Here is a 14,858-nt window from a genome sequence, read left to right on the forward strand (position 1 = left end):
CACAGCTACTGTTTTCATTTCTCAGCCTTCTGAGTCTGAAGTGGAAACAGGGGTGCCTAGGAGGAAATGTTTAACCATTATTTCCCAGAAGAGTACCGAGTTGCCAAGACTAGTATCTTAGCTTTCCTTCCACGTGCTGAATCTCTGAACACTAGTAATTACATGGCCATGACAGACTCATGGCTGGAGGAAACGTATTAGGCTTTTCTCCCAGTTGTTTCCCCAGATATTTGCAGCTGATTTTTTTCATCAATCATCTCAGAAGAAACACAGATAAATCTCTGCTTCATTAGCTTTATCCAAAGCCTGGGGAAGTTTAGCAAGAGAACTGCATTATTTTGAATAATCAGCTTTTCCTACCTCAGCATTTCCCTACATGTAAGAGTACCTGGATTAGAGTCCCAGGGGCTTGTCTGTCTCATGTGGAGTCCAGTTCTGTGATATTTCCGGTGATGTAACGAGGTGTGAACTGAGGATTAATCTCACTCCTGTTACTAGACCTATTGCTGAAGAGACTTCAAGATCCAATTATAAATTGTAATGCGGTAGAAAATATTCCCGATTCTCACAACACCTCGGGGACTTGAGATGATTTACCTGGGAGTTATTTACATTTATTGCTTCTTGTTTTCATAATGCCAAAAAGTTCCAATTTATTATTTAAAGATTCTATTTTTTTTCCTTTTTTACCAAATCCTTGCTCTAATGCTCGAGTGTTATCAGCTTATGGAAATGAGCAGCTTGTTTTCTGTGAGGGAGACAAGAGAGTTTTCTCAGCAAAGGCACATCTCACAAGGGAGTTGGTAAGGGGGATTTTTGGTATCAGAGTCTTTCGGCATTAGTGGAACACTTAAGACCAGACTTTTAAAAAAGTAATATTTTTTTCCTGAGTGTAATAAGCAAAGCAAATCAAACAAATAACTATAGACACCTGAAAAAATTAAAGTGCATATCATTACACTATACAGTTTTAACAACTGTAAATATATTTGACATATTTATATGTGCAGTGTTTTTTTTTTTATGTGCAGTGTTTTTAAAGTGCCAAATGTTTTGCATGGATCAACTTTTTAAATCCTGTTAGCCACCTCAGGTAATAGCATTATTATCACCCTCATTTTATAGATGAGAGATAGGGCACAGAGAAGTTAAGTAGTTTGCAGGAGGCTGCCCAGAGGGAGTAAGAGGTAAATGTAGGATTTAGACCCACCCAAGCAGTCTGATGCAAGTTCTCAGACTCTTTAGCAGTACCCAGGATTATATTTCTATGTAGCTCTTCAAAAGATATCATATCAATGGTTCTATATGTATCATCTACATTACTATAGATATATCATCATATATATTACTTACACTATGTATTCAGATTAGTGTTCCTCCATTCTTGCCATATGACATATGTCATAAACGTTTCCTTTTGTCATTTACTTATTTAAAATTAAGTAACATTTTAAGGTATAAGGCCGATTGGTTACATTTGTAGAACACAAAATATTGATTTCTCATTTCACATCATGTTTCAAAATAAATCCAAAATAGATTATAGATTTTTTTAAATTCTAAAAAGAAAAAAATTAAGAAAATAGAAGTAAAGCAGCCTCAACAGAGCTTGAATCAAAATCCAGCCCTTTACCTGCTCTGTGACCTGGGCAAATCGCTTAACTTTTCTGAGTCTCTACTTCTTAATCTGTAAAAATGGAAATGGTACAATTTCTAAATCAGAGAGCTGATAAAGGATTAGTGGAGGATTTAGGGCTGTGCCTGGCATATAATGCACTTTTAATAAATGTTAGATATTTTTATTTTATGTAGGGATAGAAACATCTTGTCCAAAATTTCAGAAGATAAGCAGCCTGGCTTTCTCTCAGCTTATTTTTTTCTTTGTTAAAAAATTACAAATGAAAGTTTTGGAGTATGTGTCTGCATATTTAGAAGAGGCACAAATCTGATTTCCATAACCAGTCTCCATTCTCCACAGAAAAAAGTTGGCATAATTGCTAATCAGAAAGGGTGGGTGAATTCTATTCCAGAACTCCAGGTTAGATTTAGCCTGATCTACCCACCCAAATGATGTCATAGTCGTTTACAATTTATTGGGAAGATATTGACACACATTTTTAATTTATTTGACATCCTGGATGGCAAGTCTGCATGTAAGCCCAGCTCTGCATGTATATGTTTAGGCCTGGATGATTAAGTTGGATGCAGCGTTTCTTTACTTTTACCTTTTTTTTTTTTTTAGGATTTATTTATTTATTTATTTATTTATTTATTTATTTATTTGAATGAGAGGGAGAGCGCAAAGCAAGAAAGAAGAGAAAGAAGTAGACTCCCTGTTCAGCAGGGAGCTGGACACGGGGCTCCATCCCAGGACCCTGAGATCATGACCTGAACTGAAGGCAGATCCTCAACTGACTGAGCCACGCAGGTGCCCCCAGACTGCAGCATTTCATCAGAAAGTATGGAAGAGTATGTGAGGGACTACTGAGGCCGGCGGCTTCCCAAGAAGTTCCAGAGCGACTGTTCTAGCAACTGTGAAGAGCAGTGTCCCAGGGTAAAAAATTACCTTTGAGAAATGCACACTTTGCACAACAGATTCTTCCCCAGTCTGTTGAAATCCTAACAGAGTATTGAAAAAGTCGGAAAGGCATTGTTCAGAACAGAATAATATAAGAACAATCTAAAATTATTTGAATATTAGTGTGACAAGATATATATAAAACAACCCTAAACAAATTGGGATAGGTTTTGTTAAAAGCTGCTATTAGCTCAAACATTTGATTGAAAAAATATATATATATTTTGATTTCTTTGATACATATATATATTCTCTCCATATATATGTATATATGGAGAGAAAATATAGGAGGAAGTATAATGTACACACATATGTGTGTATATATTTTTACAGATTTATGAACATACGTTTTAATTTATATATTAATTAATTTTATTAATATATAAACCACAATATTTATATACTAATATATACATAAATTAATATCATATATAAAAACATATCTCTCATCCTGATGTTTTAGTTGTTGGTTTTAATTTGGCATCCTTACTTCCCTGTCTTATCTGGGGAGTTGTGTGGGTCCTATAGGAATTTTGTGGTTTTCCCATGCACAGATTTCTGTACAATTTTCACACTCCTAGTGAGTGTGCAATTTCCTGCTTGGGAACGATGCAAGTCCTCCCTGTCACCTTTTCCTGAAGAGGCTTGTTCTTTGGTTATTATGTAATCTGCAGTTTTACAAAATGGTGCTTGTTGCTTCAACAGTTACAAACATCAAGTATAATGGAAGGATATTAGAAAAATAGCTAGGTGAGTAAAAAGACAAAAACTCCCAAAGCAAATACCTAGTTTGTGCATCTGCCCCAGTCTTGTGGGAGCTGTCACCCAGCACCCCCATTCATCCCAGTGCTTTAGTGATAGAACGCCCTGATCTTTAATTGGGCTCATCAGTTCCTGCAATCTCTATTGCATTACAACATCCTTTGCAATTCAGTGTGGCCATGTGATAAGTTCTGTCTGATGGATGCAAGCAGATGTCTTGAGCATGGCTTCCGGGATAGTCATTCAAGGCAGGGGCATGACTTCCTCCTTCCTGCTGGTGGGAATGAGGATAGGATGGTTGGAGCTCAAGTTACCAACTTGGATGATGAAAAGAACACATGGGGCCAATGGCAGATCAACAAGACAGACTCTGGCTTCCTGATGATTGTAGAGCTGTCGTGTCAGCCCTGGATTTCTCAACAGGGTGCTTTCTAGAAAAATATACAGTGATCTTGTTTAAGTCATCTTTATTTTGGGTTTTCTCTTCTTGTACTTGAACCTAATCCCAACTGATCTGCCCTTCCTCCTATCCTTGTCTTTTCCACCCTTCCTCTCCAATTGAACAACTCCAAGTTTTTGGACTATTTCAGGGTTTCTCAGGGTCTGTACTCTTGATATTTGGGGCTAGGAAATTCTTTGATTTGTGCACTGTAGGATGTTTAACAGAATCCCTGGCCTTTACCCACTAAATATCAGTAGCTCTTTCTCCCCTGAGTTATTTTTTTTTTAAGATTTTATTTATTTATTCATAAGAGACAGAGACACAGGCAGAGGGAGAAGCAGGCTCCATGCTGGAAGCCCGATGTGGGACTCAATCCCGGGACCCTAGGATCACGCCCTGGGCTGAAGGCAGGCACCAAACCACTGAGACACCCAGGGATCCCTCTCCCCTGAGTTATTAACCAAAAATGTCTCTAGACATTGCCAAATCTAATCATTTTTGGATGGCTTTCCTTCCTTGTCACTAAAATGAGCTCTTTGAAGACAGGACTCTATCTTATTCATATTTGTGGCACTAGTGCCAGGCAGTAGGACATCTTTCAATATAATCATTTAGTGAATGTTCATGGAATGAATGGATGGAAGAGGGGGTATGTCAATCAATGAAAGGTCATCTCTCCAATCACATTTTTGGTCTTTGATATGTTCCTCCTGGACTCTTTAAAATGTTTTTAGGGGATCCCTGAGTGGCTCACCGGTTTAGCGCCTGCCTTCCGCCCAGGGCCTGATCCTGGAGTCCCGGGATCGAGTCCCATATCGGGCTCCCTGCATAGAGCCTGCTTCTCCCTCTGCCTGTGTCTCTGCCTCTCTCTCTGTGTCTCTCATGAATGAATAAATAAAATATTAAAAAAACTAAAATGTTTTTAACTTTGTATTTGGATATAATTTTAACCTTACAGAAATGGTTTCCAGAACCAGCACACAGAAGTCTTATGTCCCCTATACCCAGATTTGCTAGCTGTTAACATTTTACTGCAATTGCTTTGGTACTTGGTGTATGATATTTTTCAGAACTGTTAGAGAATAAATTGCATATTTTATGCCCCTTTCTCCCTAAATACTTCACTGAATATTCCCTAAAAAGACTATCTCTCCCAAAAACCATAGTGAAGTTAAACTTTCAAGAAATTTGACCTTGGCAGACTTTTGCTTAATCTGTCACCCAAATTCCATTTTGCCAATTGATCCATTTTAATACATTTAATACACTTTAGATTACTCTCCCTCAATATGGAATCCAGGCTAAGATCGGGCATTGCATTTCACCATTCTTTCTTCTCCTTTAACTTGGAATTTTCACAGCCTTTTGTGACATTGAAATTTTTGAAGGATATGATGTGCCTCCTTTAAAAACAGGATATTCATCATTTTGAGTCAGCCTTGTATTCCTTATGATTGGATTCAGGTTGTGCATTTCTGACCAGAAGACTATGGACGTGATGTTGCGTCCAGTATCATACCTGGAGGCACATGATGTCCATCTGCCCTTCACTGGTGATATTAATTTTGATCACTAGGTCAAGGTGTTGTTCAGTGTCTTCACTGTATAGTTAGCATATTTATATCTTTCAATCCATCAGCCATCTGTGAAGATTTCCCAACTCCAGCATTTCTTTGTTATTTGTTTGTTAGTGCTGGGAATTCTTCTCTAAGCATTTTCCCTATTGATTACTAATTATCTGTCTATTTGCATTATGTACTCATGCATTTCTACTGCCAGTTGCTTATAACTCATTACTAGCCTTAATTATCTTGGTGCCTAAATTGTCTTAGATTTGGCCATAGCAAGTTCCTGTGTCCTCATGAAATTCCTCCATTATTATGGTGAGCACTTCTTTCTTTCTGGCACAAGAAGATGTTCTAGGCAGGTTCGTCTCCTGCCTTCCTCAGCCCCATCCTGAAATTCTCCTAAGAGCCCTGGTTCCTTTCAGTTTCCCTAGACTCTTAATCTCCAAATCCTAGCAATGCTCTTTACTTCTGAATGGTGACCTTTGGGATGGTTGTCAATGTACTTTCTGTGCTTTTCTGTTTTGCTTGAATTTTAAAAGTAATGAACACACACACACGTTTTCCACAAAAGCCATAAAAATATTAGGAAAGAACCCATAGCCACCATCAACCAGACTGCTGCCTAAGTCAAGCATCCAAATGGCACTCCCCCCTCTTCTGGTTCTCTTTCCCTCCTGACAGCACTTCCAAAGACAGGGAGAAACAGTTATTTTGGTTCACATCAGACCTTTAATCTTGGGAGCCACAGACATGAGCCTGGAAGGGAGGCGGGGAGCTAACATACGGCAAAAGTGAAAATGCAAGGTCGGAAAGTTAAATGAAACAGGAGGTGTTTTTCCCTCCCTGCCCCTCAAGTGGGACGTGGAAGGGCTTTTAGGCGTAGGCTGCACACAGATGTGACCTTTCAAAGTAAAGGGCAGCTTCACAGCTACTGTGGGGTTGGCCACCCTCCTGGAGAACAAAGCACAAAAGCTAATGACAGTCCCTTTTGGTCACAGCCATAGGACTTGCAGTGCTTGTTGAACAGAAGTGCTGAGAGTGGGCGTCCTTGTCTGGTCTCAGATGTCGGGAGAAGAGCTTTCAGCTTTCACCATTGAGAATATTAACTGTGGACTTGTCATATACAGCCTTTATGATTTTGAGGTAATTTCCCTCTATTCCTGGTTTGTTGGGAGTTTTTAATCATAAGAGAGTGTTGAATTGTATTTAATGCTTTCTCTGCGTCTATTGAGATGATCATGTGATTTTTAGCCTTCATTCTGTTAATGCGGCGCATCATCACATGAATAGATTTTCATATGCTGAACCATCCTTGTATCCTATGGATAAATCCCACTTGGTTGTAGCGTCTGATCCTCTTAATGGGCTACTGGATTTGGTTTGCTAGTGTTTTGCTAGGGTTTTTATCTCTATATTCATCAGGGAAATGGCCTGCAGTATTCTTTCCTTGTGGTATCTTTGTCTGGCTTTCCTATCAGAGTGATGCTGGCCTCATGATATGGGTTTGCAAGGTTCCCTCATCTTTGGTTTTGAGAAAGGGCATTAATTCTTCTTTGGAGGTTTGGTAGAATTTACGAGTGACAACATTTGGTTTTGGGCTTTTCTTTCCTGGGAGGTTGTCCTATATTTTTATCTGCTAAATCTGGCAACTTAGCACTGCTGGGGGAAGGGGGATTGAAGGATTTCCTGGAGAAGGAGACATCTGTGAAGAGCTACAGACAAATAAATGTGTGTGTCTGGAATGATAGGTAGTAGGTGTGGAGTTCTGAGGGACTTCCCTTCCCCCACCCCCAACATGGCCTCTGGAAGCTTTTTATCTCTCAGTTACCCGGAAAGGGTGAGATTTTGATAATAATCAAAATTACTGAAAATTTTGATTTCAGTAATTTCAGTGATGGATTTCAAAATTCCATCACTGAAGCATTGGTCACGCACCAGATATTATTAGTTTATGACATTCATGTTATTTCTCTCTATTCTCTCTCAACATTTCTCTGAGGCAGGTGTTCCCATTTTCCCAATGAGAAAATCGAGACTGAGAAAATCAATGTGATTTGCCCTAGGCTAAAAAGGCTGTGATAGACCCAGAATTCACATTCAGGTGGGTTTGATTTCAAAGCCCATAAGCTCAAATGTTGTTTAGATTGCTTCCAGGCCCCACAGAAGGCCTGGGTATTTGAGGGATGGAGCTACAGCAGTTTGTAGTCATGCTTTTGACCCTCCCTGAAGTTTTGAATCTGAACTCTGTGATCCAAGTGCTACTATATTTCTCAGCCCCAGAGGTGCTTCTGAACTGGAGAAGATGCTTCTGGGCCCAGCCTGGTGGGAGTCACGTGGTCCGTCAAGGGCCTGGCCCGGCATGCGAAGGGAGGATAGGCAAATAAGGCTAGTCCTGTTTCTTGGATCTAACAGAGTTCAAGTGAGGCCAAGTCAAGAGTGGCAAGTCAAGATAGAAGGTTTCCTTTAGGTAAATAGAGCAGTAAAAGAGAAGGCTTAGGGCCTGTTCACATGGTGGACAAGGACATGGACTTTGGAGGTTGAGTTCAGCAGGAGTCTTGTATCTACCACTTCCAGCTGCCTCCCCACCCCTGGACAAGTTATTTGAAATCTCTGAGCCTCTGCTTTCTTATAGGCAACATGGTTTAATATAAGTACTTGCTGTGGTGGTTCTGATGATCTAACGGGATAAAGTTGATAAAGTGGTCAAGTAGTGCTTTGTATATGGTAGCCATCACCACCATTGTTGTCAGTGATGAGGGTCATTACTGCTATTAAAAAGCTGGAAACTTGACTCTTTGCATCGCTTTCTCTCCACATTTATTAATCACTTATAAATTTGTGTCAGACCCTGGGCAAAGAAGAACCCAAAGTTCAGCAAGGGAGACAGATGAAAAAGGCAGGTCACACGGAGTAAATGATAGTACAGGAGGGATGGACTCGGAGCAGTGAAACTCTGGAAGAGCAGAACTGCACATAGTGAAAGCTAGCTGCTATGGGCTCGGGCTAGACGAGTGGCTTACTGGTTCACACCACTGAGAGGGACAGGAGGAGCCTGGCTTCATGGATTGCAGCCCTCCAGCAAGACTGGAGTCAGGTGCTCGTGCCAGGTTGCCATGAATCCATCTCTCTGCGTCTCTCAGCTCTGGCTCCTGTATGCTGCTTTCACTTTCAAGCATCTCTCTCCAGGTTATATCCCACTGGCTTAAGAACTCTTGCTGGAAGAGAAGTCTTTTTTCTAAAGAGTAATGGCAACATTTTCAGCACTGTTTGGCCTGAGTTGGATGCATGCCCATCCCTGAACCATTCATGGTGCTTGTGGGCCTCCCTGCAGATTCTGGGAGTATGCTAATCCTACCTGGTACTGATAGACCATATAGTCCACTTTCCTAGGGGAAACTGAGTTATGGTCATGAAAAGGGGGAATGGACACTAGGTAAGCAAAGGCAATGGGTGTATGTTCCGAGAATGGTGGAAAGGATGCCAATGAAAGCTTCTAGAATGAAGGGGCCCCTCTTAATTTTATTTTATTTTTAAAAATATTTTATTTATTTGACACAGAGAGAGAGATAGACAGAGAGAGAGAGACAGCACAAGCAGGGGGAGCAGCAGAGGTAGAAGGAGAAGCAGGCTCTCCACTGAGCTGGGAGCCCAATTCGGGGCTTGATCCCAGGACTCTAGGATCATGACCCAAGCTCAAGGCAGACACTCAGCCAACTGAACCACCCAGGTACCCTGAAGGGGCCTCTGTTTAAACCCACAGAGGCATGAAAGTGTGCCTTGTTTGAAGAGCAACAAATAGAAGGTAGAAGCAAGGAGATGGGAATGGAAAAGGACAGGGATATGTTCAGAGAATTTCATTTTTCCAAATGTCATCACTTATGTTTTCTTGGAGCCTCACTTAGACCACCCGGTGAGGAGGGTCAACTCCAGTTTTCTCACATGCAAATTGCAGATATTTCCATCTGCTTTAGAAGTGGTACTGGCAGTTCCCACTGTCACTAAGTTCAGATGCTGTAGAAACCCTCCCTGGTTTCTCTCGCTCGGGCCCGCCTTTGTAAATGGTCCCTTTGTCAATATCTCTGCAATTACCTTCTTGGGGTGTGTTAGGCATGTCATGTGAGGGCCTTGATGAGTACAACAGCACGTACATTCGGGGATAACGTGTAGAGGAACTGGTTCCAAAAAGCAGCTGTTTCTCTGCAGAGACCCCTGCCTCATCTTCTCTCAGCATGGAGAGAGTGGTAGTTAAATAGCGCTTACATGAATCATGCAGCATGGTGGTCAATAGTCAGCGGAGAAAGAAATGAATTGCAGGCTATTTGTCACCAACAGGCTGTCCAATCAAGCTCCTTCATGATTTGTAATACAAGGTAGGCTTCCACAGGAAACATTTATTTTAGCTTCATCATTCCCTCCTCTTAATGATGTTTACTTTGCAAATGCTTCTCATAATTTCCTTTTTCCCCCCCAACTGCATCCTCCTGTCAGCATCCTCCTTTGTGCCAAGAGTACAAACAGCTCAGAGATTCCAACTTCCTCAGAAGAAATGTGACTCTATTAATTACTCTCTCAAATGGGACTTTCAAATCCCTCTGTAGAACTAAATAAAAACTAAATGAGAAATATCACAGGAAGATGGATGAATGATTCGACCCAAACAGATACTAGAAATTCAAGGTCAAGCTCCTTCTCTAACAGTAGCATTCAGAGGCTGCTGTTTCCTTCCAGGTGTTTTTTTCTTTTATCCCCCCACCATTATATATCCACAGGGTACTAAGGGACTAGACTGGACTCTGCAGTGATGAGCAGGACAGACAGGCCTCTGCCCTCACAGAGTTTATGGCACAGAGGGGCAGCGAGAAAGGTAGGAACAAGCATTACACAAGGATGTTAACAAGGGGACCACAGGCAATCCAGAAGGGAGGGCCAGCAAATGCTGCCCAGGAGAAATAATGTTGGAGAAGTTGAGAAGAGATCAGCCAGGTGAAGGTGGAGGGGTGCACCAGGCAATAGGAACAGCCTTTACAAAGACTTCAAGGTGCGGAGCTGGCTTTCAACATCTTACCGCATTTCCAATAGTGCCTTGTCCAGCTGGCCTGCATTTTAACCTGTCTCTGGCTAGATCCCAGAAGTAGGCTCCAAATCCTTCAGCTCATTTCCAGTTCCTCCTTCTCACTTGTATCAGGTATCCCACCCTCAGGTATATCTTCCATCATATCACAGCTCTGTTCAGACATACCGTGGCTGTCCACATTCTGTCTTTAATCTACCCTTGTGGTGTAGGTCCTACTCCGTGCTCCACGCGCTCTCTGTGCATTTTTCTCTTAGCATCTTCAGGCCTGGCTTCTGGGCCTTTGGTTGAGCTCTTCCCGTCTCCTGCATTGTCCTCCTCCCCTGCAGAGCTGTGTTAGCCAGGGTCCCAGCACAGTCCACACGGTACACTCAAACTGGGTAGCTGAGAAGCATTAAAAAAGAAACTATGCACATAGATGTGCACAGCATTTAGGGAAACCAGCATGAGGTGGTGCAGTACTTACAGCCTTCCATCACCACCTCCAGCCAGAAGGAGCAAGAGATGGAAAAGTGACCAGATACAGAAAAAGCAGCTTTGTGGAGGAGGCTGTCCAGCCCAGGCTTTTCCACCCTCCTATCACCTACAAGGTCACAGGCCTCAGCCAACCAGAAGCCAGAGGCAAAGGCACATGTAGATGCAACCCGTGCAGGTCAGCCTTCTTGGACAAGAGCAGGGTAGAAAAGAGTGCTGAGAAGACCCAGAGGGATAAACAGAGAAGAGGTGCAATTGCAATGCCCTCCCTACTTCCACCACTCATCTCAGCCTTTTCAAAATTAGATCCATGAATCAAGATCCAACACAAATGCCAACTCATGCAAGAATCCTCCCACCTGTGCCGCTCACTGCCCTCCAGCTGGAAGCCTCTTCCTCATCCCTGAACATGTTCACTACCTTCTCAGAACTTCTACCATGGCACTCCTCATTTTGCACCTTACGCCCCCATGACTTCTATGCTCATGCTTAGGTTGGGCTCTCTGAAACCAGATCCTGAAATGATATTTGTGTCAAGTTGACCTCGGGAAGAACTGGTAGGGAGGTGGGAAGAAGGAAGGAAGCCTAGCCAAGCTAGGGTATGACTCAGTGCTGCAGGGGAGGCCCAGGCTCTGTGCACATCTGCCCTTAGAATTGATTCCGTCAGGGGCAAGTAGCGGTCTAGATGGACTCCCACGCCAGTCAGTCACTGGTGAGGGACCTCTAGTTCTCTGAGCTCACAGGCAAAGTGGCTCTGGCACCTGTTGTTAGATGCTGAGAGAGGGATGTGGATGCTGGCTTGTGAATACAGACATTCACTGGGGTCTGGCATGGACAAAAATGGTGAAGCAATTAAAAGAGGTGGGGGGCAGCACTGATAGGTCTGTTATTACTCACATCTCTCTCCCTTCTTAGATAGTCAGCTTCTCTAGGGTGAGGACGGGAGTCATCTCTGTAATACCATATGTATCTTTGTAATGTCAACATCAAGCACCAATGTCGGCTCCGTGGGTGTATAACTAATGCAGCTGCACGGCTCTAAGAAGGACCCCCCACTCCGTGTAATCCTCTACTGTCACCATTTTGAAATTCTTACTGATTGTTGAACAGGGAGTCCTGCGTTTCTATTTTGCACTGAGCCCCATGAATTATACTGCTGGTCCTGCCTAGCACAAAATGGACATTTGATAGGTGTTTAGTGAATGCAGGAACGATGCCTGGCATTCATTAGATGGTCAGTAAGTGCAGGCTAAATGGGTGTATCAGAAGGAACTGTTGACTTTATGTCTTCAAGTGCAAAGATGAGGTATGGTGGGGTCTTGCCATCGACCCTGGCTGCTGCTTCCTCCAGTCTTCACACCTCTCTAGGCCCCTGATGAGGTGTGGGTAGGACTTGTTTATTTCAAGTCGCTATTTATTTTTCTCTTCCCATGACACGGAAAATTCTTGGCATCAGGCAGCCTCAGGGTAACACTATTTTTATTTCCCCAGCAGAATAATTAAATTTAGGTTCAGTTGCTCTTCCTTAACAGAGAGACTGTGGGCAAAATAGGATGAAGAGCTGTTGCAAATGGCTGGCTGGGATGGGTTCCAGAGAGACTGGGCACCTTGATCTGGAACACATTTACTGTGGATCCACATGGGGAGGAGAAGCAAAGGCTTTGCTAAGATCAGTCAGCCAGACCTGTCTGCTGTCTAGAGCAACCACAAACATATCTGAGAATTACAGAACTGGGCGGAGCCGGAGGAATGATCATCTAGACAAGGGGTCAGCAAACTATAGTTCACAGCCCAACTCTGGCCCAATGCCTGAATTTGCAAATAAAGTTTTATTGGAACACAGCCACTGCCATTCATTCGTGTATTGTCTATGGCTGCTTTCATGATACAACAGAACTGAACTGTTGTGTTAAAAACTGGGTGGCAAAAAAACCCCACAAAAACTGGGTGGCATGCGAGACGGATAATATTTATTATTTGACCCTTTAAAGACAATGTTTGCTGACCTTTGATCTAGATAAGAAACCCTCAAAGAGTGCTATGTAGACATTAATAGTCCTTCAGAATTATTATAATATTCTGGAGTAAAGTCTCTCTTTTCTGTTTAACTTGAAGCTGAGCTCAATTTTATATTGAAATCTTTCTTTTACTGCCGTAACTCAAAGAAAATGAGTCAACAGAAGGGAGAATTGTTAGAGACCTATTTCTTGTCTCATTGGCCACCATTCTTCTTGAGGCTCAGGCACACAGAATGATAGCCTTTCCCTGCATGTCCCACACATGTTCCTGCTTTCCCATATGTGCTGCTCCTCTTCTTGGAAGGAAGGGTCTATTTTATCTTCTCTATTTCATGATCTCCAATTGTGAATCATCTCCTAAAGGATTCCATGGAATGCCTAGAATTACCACTCAGCAGATTTCCCAAGATGTCCACAAGTACTTCTTGAAAGCTTATGGTATGCAAAATAGTGTTTTTCAGTGCTAGGAATTAGGGGAGGGGTTTTCTCAGTTTGGATTCCTCCCCAGAGCAGACCCTGAGACAAGGATTCAGGTTCAGGAAGCTTATAGACAGGCAATTCTAGGGAGCAGAACTGAGGAAATTAGGAAAGTGAATTAAGGCAAGGAGCAAGGATGATAAAGATGTGTTAAGGGGTAGCTGACTAAGGGGTAGGTAACTCTGGCTCAATTTTGCTGGGGTCCTTCTGTTGGACTTGTCTCATAATCATAGGGTGAGAAGGCTGGAGGATGTAGCCATGGACTTTGCCCCACCACTGACTGAGTTGCCCCTGGGGTTTGAATTCTCCTGCATGCCCTGGGTTCCTCTGTCTGCTATAGAGCAAGCTCCCAGGGCCCCAGGAAAGAGAGACACGTGTACCTGAGGTAGAAAGTTGTCAGTGGGCTGGAAATAGTCTACTGGGGTTACAGGTGAACTCAGGTGTGCTGAGAAGGTATGGGCTGGGCATCAGCATTTCCTGCTACAGAATGACATTCAAAATATTTAACCTGGGGGCGCCTGGGTGGCTGAGTTAAGTGGCAGATTCTTGATTTTTGGCTCAGGTCATGATCTCAGGGTCCTGGGAACGAGCCCTGAGTACCAGCTCTGTGCTCAGTGGGGAGTCTGCTTCAGGATTCTCTCTCTCCCTCTGCCCCTCCCCCTGCTCTTTCTCTCTCTCTCTCAATTAAATGAATAAGTCTTTAAAAAAATTATTAGCCCATGCAGCATGAGCACAGACCATTCAGAACAGGTGCTAGTTGTGAACATCTGGTGTGGGCATGCCAGCACTCGAGTGCAAACAATCAGCTGTCCCAAGGATGCACACATGAATAAGCATCTTGGTTTTTAGGCTGAGCTGCTCTCCAGGAAAAACTGATGGGATTTCTATGATGACATCCTCTTCCAGAGCTTTTAGCATCAGCCCCAAATCACTCAGAACAGTTGAAATGAAGATCAGAGTTGGTTTTGTTTGTGGCCTCAGGGCATAGACAGAAGCCTCCCGCCTCTCTCAGCCCAATTACCCCTCTCTACCTTAATTTAAAAAGGATTCAAAGAGTCAAGAAAGCCCAGTTCACTCACACATGGTCACCCCAGAGATTACAAATGATTTTCATTCTGCACCTCTCTTCCCATCCTGATCTCAAAGAAGGGGGCTGGTGGAGGGAAATCTAGCAGGAAGGGCTCATGAGCCGGGAGCCACATTACTATGCAATTTAGTGTCTTCACTATTCCACGCATGCATTTCAGAGGGAATCAAAGTGTCAGAGAAATTGAAGATCCTTTAGAAACCTCCTTGTGGTTCTCCTTTCCCCACTTTTAATTTCATTATTGATTTTCATGAAGTCCTCCAGAAGCCCCCAGTACCTACAGCTTCCTTTTTTCAAAAAAAGAGATTTTTAGAAAACAGGGAGTTTACAGGCTGGTAGAGATACAGCATCCTTGCAGCCAGATAAGCCCTTGGCCTGACA

At 42.8% G+C, this 14,858-nt stretch overlaps 1 long non-coding RNA gene across 2 annotated transcripts in view; it reads left to right on the forward strand.

Annotated features, from left to right (window-relative positions):
• The window catches only part of LOC102156863, a 128,063-nt gene that overhangs the window by 13,317 nt on the left and 99,888 nt on the right, over positions 1 to 14,858 (forward strand). The window contains exon 1 of one of the 2 annotated variants that reach the window (XR_005374824.1): positions 2,357 to 2,554. The exons of the other annotated variant lie outside the window; for it this stretch is intronic. This is a non-coding gene — a long non-coding RNA (uncharacterized LOC102156863). Of the gene's footprint in view, positions 1 to 2,356; positions 2,555 to 14,858 lie in introns of those variants that run through there. 2 annotated transcript variants of the gene reach the window in all.

This window comes from Canis lupus, chromosome 20 (assembly GCF_011100685.1).
Source record: "Canis lupus familiaris isolate Mischka breed German Shepherd chromosome 20, alternate assembly UU_Cfam_GSD_1.0, whole genome shotgun sequence".
Classification (NCBI taxonomy): domain Eukaryota; kingdom Metazoa; phylum Chordata; class Mammalia; order Carnivora; family Canidae; genus Canis; species Canis lupus.